Raw genomic sequence first — 6,705 nt, 5'->3', positions numbered from 1 at the left:
CTAAAAGATTTCTATAAGGAAACTTTAATCCCGCATAAAAAATTTGTATAGTCACCCATAAACTCAAACCATGTGCGGGGCAATTCCTAATCATTAGTTTCATCCTCTCCGAGGATTGTGCAACATGCTCATGATCAAGTTGCTTAAAATTAATTATATCGTTCCTAAGGGAGATAATCTTAGCGGACGGAAAGTACTTAGAAATAATAGCATCTTTACACTTATTTCACGAATCAATACTATTTTTAGGTAAAGATGAAAACCAAGTTTTAGCACGATCTTGTAGTGAGAAAGGAAATAGCTTCAATTTAACAATTTCATTATGCACATCTTTCTTCTTTTGGATATCACACAACTCAACGAAAGTATTTAGATGGGATGCGGCATCTTCACTAGGAAGGCTAGAAAATTGTTCTTTCATAACCAGATTGAGCAAAGCGACATTAGTTTCACAAGATTCCGGACTAGTGGCGGGAGCAATCAGAGTACTAATAAAATTATTATCATTAGTAGTGGAAAAATCACATAACTTGGTATTCTCTTTAGTCATTGTGACGAAGCAAGCAATCTAGCACACAAGCAATCAAACGAAAAGACGAATGGAAAAATGCGAATAAAAAGGAAAACGTTTTTGGTATTTTCTAAAAATCGTGTTAGAAGTGGGGGAGAGGAAAATGAGAGAAAATGGCAAATAAAGTAAATGCAAGAGATGAGTTTGTGATGGGTACTTGGTAGGCTTGATCTTGCTATGTATCCTCCCCGGCAACGGCGCCACAAATCCTTCTTGCTACCTCTTGAGCTTGCGTTGGTATTCCGTTCAAGAGGGAAGGGTGATGCAGCGAAGTAGATAAGTATTTTCCTCAGTTTGTTGAGAACCAAGGTATCAATCCAGTAAGAGGAACCAGCAAGGCCCCAATTGTAGTACCTACACAAACAATCAAACACTTGCACCCAACGCTAAAAAGGGGTTGTCAATGCCTTCACAATTATTTGCAAGGATGAGATCTGAGAGAGATAGATATAAAATATTGCTAGAACTAAAAGTAAAACAAAAGTAAATAAATAGCAGCAATATATTTTTGGTATTTTTGGTTTATAGATCTGAAAGTATAATACGGAAAATAGACCCGGGGCCATAGGTTTCACTAGAGGCTTCTCTCATGAAGGAAAATAACACGGTGGGTGAACAAATTACTGTCGAGCAATTGATAGAAAAGCGAATAAGTATGAAGATATCCAAGGCAATGATTATGCATATAGGCATAACGTCCGTGTCAAGTAGACCGAAACGATTCTGCATCTACTACCATTACTCCACAAATCGACTGACTCCTGCCTGCATCTAGAGTATTAAGTTCATGAAGAGTAGAGTAACGCATTAAGTAAGATGACATGATGTAGTGGGATAAACTCAAGCAATATGATGAAATCCCCATCTTTTTATCCTCGATGGCAACAATGCAATACGTGACTCACTACCCGTACTTTGTCACTCGGTGACTGATTGCAATCTCTGGCGATGGCTAGACGAATGCTGATGACAACAAACCTTCCCTTGCAACGGCACCAGAAGAATGCTGCTAGCACTCCCCGGCAACGGAACTAGAAGAATGTTGTTGATGGCCCACCAACGCGTGGGTTCGCAGCAGTTTTCGAGGGTAGAGTATTCGACCCAATTTGTTGGTTAGCCAGGCAGGAGGTGAGAGAATACTCTCGAGTATTAGCAACTGAATTTGTCAGATTCAACCACAACTGAAAGATTAGTATCTGCAAGCAAAGTAGTAACAACAAAGTAGTATGATAACAACGGTGTCAGAAACGATCTGTTGACGGCGCACTATTCCTAACGATTGTATCAATGGCGCCAAGTTGCCGCATTGACGGAAGTTGTCAGTTCCCGTCAACGTCCAGTGAACCAAAATTGTAGCAGGTAACAGCAGTGTAACGAGAAATAGTAGTGGCAAGGAACAGCAGTAGTGACAGCAGTAGCAAGTAGCAACAGTAGCAAGCGACAGTAGTAGCAACAATAGCAGCAGAGCAAGACAAGTAACAACAGTAGCAACAGTAGTAGTAGCAGCACCAGAGCAAGACAAGTAACAGCAGCAGTAGGACAAACTCGTAGGCAATGGGTTGGTGATTTGTTTGGATGATATTCATCATGCAACAATTATAACACGGAGAGATATGTGGCTAGCTCCCGTTCGTCAATGTGATGTAGGCATGCATTCCGTGTGTCGTCATACGTGCTTAGGGAAAAGAACTTGCATGACATCTATTGTCCATCCCTCCCATGGCAGCGGGGTCCAAAAGGAAACTACGGGATATTAAGGTTCTCCTATTAATAAAGAACCGGACCAACGCATTAGCACTTGGTCAACACATGAACTCCTCAAACTATGGTCATCACCGGGAGTGGTTCCGGTTATTGTCACTCCGGGGTTGCCGGATCATAACACATAGTATGTAACTACAACTTGCAAGATCGGATCTAAAACACACATATATTGGTGACAACATAATAATTTCAGATCTGAAATCATGGCACTCGGGCCCTAGTGACAAGCATTAAGCATGGCAAAGTAGTAGCAACATCAATCTCAGAACATAGTGGATACTAGGGATCAATCCCCATCAAAACTAACTCGATTACATGATAGATCTCATCCTACTCATCACCGCCCAGCGAGCCTACGAATAGATTACTCATGAACGACGAAGAGCTTCATGGAATTGGAGAGGGAAGAAGGTTGATGATGACGATGGCAACGATTTCCCCTCTCCGGAGTCCAAGACGGACTCCAGATCTGCGCTCCAGATGAAGAACAGGTGGTGGCGGCGCCTCCGTATCGAAAATACGATGAAAACTTCTCTTCTTATTTTTTTTGGGACGAAAGGGATCTTATAGAGCTGGAGTTGGGGGCGGCAGAGCCGTGTGGGCCCCACAAGCCTGCCCACCGCCACCAGGGGGGTGGTGGCCGAGCCAGGGCTTGTGGCCCACTGGCTCACCCCCTGAGGTGGAACTTGGCGCAGATATTTTTCTTATTTTCCAAAACTGCTCCCCGTAAATTTTCAGGACGTTTGGAGAACTTTGATTTTTGCACAAAAATAACACCAAGGCAATTTTGCTGAAAACAACGTCAGTCCAGGTTAGTTCCATTCAAATCATGCAAATTAGAGTCCAAAACTAGGGCAAAAGAGTTTGGAAAAGTAGATACGATGGAGACGTATCAAGTCCCCCAAGCTTAAAACCTTGCTTGTCCTCAAGCAACTCAGTTGACAAACTGAGAGAGAAAGAAAAACTTTGACAAACTCTGTTTGATCTTGTTGTTGCAACTATGTCTAACTCATAACCAGAATTTCAGCAAGATTACAAGTTAACCACATAAGCAAATGACACAAAGGTCTCACGGTAAACTAATGTCAATGACATAATCAGCTAACGAGCAAATAATAATGAGTTTCAAATACCAACACTTCGATCAAAACAAGCATGAAGCAATATGAATAGGTGGTATCTCGCTAGCTCTTTCTGAGACTGCAAAACATAAATGCAGAGCACTTTCAAAGATCAAGGGCTGACTAAACATTGTAATTCATAGCAACGAAGATCCAGTCATAGTCATACTCAATATCAATGAAAAGCAAAGCAGAGGTGCTCTCTAATTGGTGCTTATATAAGAGGAGGATGACTCAACAGGAAAATAAATAGACAGGCCCTTCGCAGAGGGAAGCATTGATTTGCAGCGGTGCGAGAGCTCAAGCTTTGCAAACAGAGATAATAATTTTGGGTGGCATGCTTTCAATGTCAACGCAATGACCAAGAGTTCTCAATATCTTCCATGCTACTCATGCTATAGGCGGTTCCTAAACAGAAAAGTAAAGTTTTAACTCCCCCCCACCAATCAATCACACTCCACGGCTAGCCGAATCCTCGGGTACCGTCCATACTAACATCAATCTAGGGGGAGTCTTGTTTTACAGTTATGTTTTCGATTCAAGCGTGGAACTGGGCATTCCAATTACCTACCCCTTTCTTGTGAATGACAGTGAATAAACACATGTCGAGGATAACACTCCTAGCATGGAAGATACCAATAGCCCTCTGTCACCACATGAGCGATTCGGGCATGCAAAGCAGATTATTTTTTGAAGGTTTGGAGAATGGCACATGCTAATGTACTTGGAACGGTAGGTAGATACCGCAAATAGGTAGGTATGGTGGACTCTCATGGAAAAACTGGGTTTATGGAGGTGGATGCACAAGCAGTATTCCGCTTAGTACAAGTGAAGGTTAGCAAAAGACTGGGAAGCGACCAACTAGAGAGTGACAATAGTCATCAAGATGCAATGAGTATGACTAACATTAAATGCAAGCATGAACAGGATATAAATCACCATGAACACGAACATCATAGAGGCTATGTTGATTTTGTTTCAACTACATGCATGAACATGCGCCAAGTCAAGCCACTTGAATCATTCAAAGGAGAATACCATCCTATCATACTATATCATAGTCATCTAAAAATCTATGTTGGCATTCAAGACAAACCATTATAAACTCTCAGCTAACTAAGCATGGCATCAGAAACTATGATCTCTAAGTTGTCATTGCAAACATGGTTCTCTCACAACAAAGATAAATCTGGGTCGACAAGCTAGTCATATTTACAAAAACAAAATAGATAGAGTTCATACCAGCTTTTCAGTCTCAGTAACTTCATCATATATCATCATTGTTGCCTTTCATTTGCACGATCGAACGATGAAAACGAGAATAAGCGCATTGGACTAAGCTGAATCTGCAGGCAAACACAAAGGAGAAGACAAAGTAATATGGCTCTTTGAAAGCTAAACAGGTAAGCATGTAAGAACCAATAAACATTGTAACCAATATCTTCTACCTTGACACAAAGAAAAAGAAAACTATTTACACGGGAAAGCTCCCAACAAGCAAAAGAAGAAAGAAAAATCTTTTCGGGTTTTCTCAAAAGGACACAAAACAAGAAAACAAGAAAATGAAAAGAAACTAGCATGGATAATACAGTGGCAAAGTGTAAACACCGGCTAACAAAGTGAAAGCATAAGCATGAATAAAAAGTCGGTGAGAACACGTACTCCCCCAAGCTTAGGCTTTTGGCCTAGCTTGGTCTACTCCCATGGTGGGAAATAACCAGCTCCAGGATACTCTGGAGCAGACTGTTGATGCCACTGCTGTGTGAGCTCCTCTGGCTCCCACTGATAAACTGGCGTCTGGTACTCGACCGGCGGCTCGGGCACGGGCGCCTGTGGTTGGGCCAAGCCCCAATATGCGTATATGTCCGCGGGCATAATAGTGTCCCTGCCTGCATTAAGATCAAACAAAGAAGGAGCAGGCAAAGTAATAGTCTCTCAGGTACCCTGACTAAACACCAGGTTATAAATCATCCGTCTACTAGCATCTCTATCCAGAAAATAATGGCGAACCACGCTGTCATAATCCAGATATCTCTCAGGGAGAAGCATCTCTCCTTCCTCTACCAGTCTAATCGGTATCTCAAAGTGTCTGTCAAGACGGGTAGCATAGATACCTCCATAGACAACACCTTTAGAACGGTTCAGGTTCAGCCGTTGAGCTACTATAGTGCCCAAGCTATAAGTCTTATCGGTACAAAGGCCTTCGCGCAAAACCGCAAGGTCTGGAGAACTAAGTGATCCAGCCTCCCCACGGCCAATCAAACATTTTCCCACAAATAATGAGAAGTACCGAAGCACAGGAAAATGTATGCTAGAAATTCTAGCGCGAGACACTCCTCTCTCCTCTCCAACAGCAATAGAACCAATGAAATCCTCCAAGTCCCATGGACGAGGGTCATGGATATCCCCAACATAAGGTAATTTGCAACATTGCAAAAGTCCTGCAGCGTCATGCACTGGGGGACATCGTAAATCATGAACTCAACCATGGGAGGATTCTTCCTCGGATAAAAGTGGAAGCTTTGAATGAAAATATGGGCGAGGAGGAGATATTGTGGGCACTTATCTTCAACAAACGCAGTAAGACCTGCGTTCTCCACCAAGTAATAAAAGTCTTCATAAAGTCCGGCGGCGCGCAAAAATTCATCACTTGGCCACTCGCACGCTCGAACTTCTGTGACTCGAGGGACTACGTAGTTGGGGTGGTTCTTCTCACCTCCTTGGGGTTACGACTTGAAGAGCCTCTCAAGAACCTCCTCATCTTTTCCTTTTTCTAGCTCTGAAAAATTCTGAAATTTTTAGAGACTTCGAAATAAAAGTGAATAAGGATTAACCCAACTTGTAGCAACTACTCCTACTAGTGCCTAGAGACCATATCACGCGCTAAAACTACTTGGAACCAGCTAAAATCAACATTTCTAGCTCAAGAACAGGGTCACCAAGGTAGCAAGAATTCAAGAAGGATAAAGCACTAGAGCAAAAACTAATTGGACCAATGGAGGAGTCACTTACCAAGGAGTAATTTCCCCAAAACGGTTCGGAGAATGGTGCTTTGAGCAAGGAGATCGAAAATCACAGCCAAATGAGCAAGAACACGGGTTTGAGCTGCGAAACAATTTTTTCTGGAGGTGGAAGAAGAGGCTGGGAGCTGGAATGAGTGGAGGGGGTGCTTGTGGGCCCCACAAGCTTGCACCCCGCCACCAGGGGGTAGGTGGCGGTGGTAGGGCTTGTGGCCCACCGGTCAGGCCT

This window comes from Hordeum vulgare, chromosome 4H, assembly GCF_904849725.1.
Source record: "Hordeum vulgare subsp. vulgare chromosome 4H, MorexV3_pseudomolecules_assembly, whole genome shotgun sequence".
In the NCBI taxonomy this organism is placed as follows: domain Eukaryota; kingdom Viridiplantae; phylum Streptophyta; class Magnoliopsida; order Poales; family Poaceae; genus Hordeum; species Hordeum vulgare.
This window is presented reverse-complemented; position numbering follows the sequence as displayed.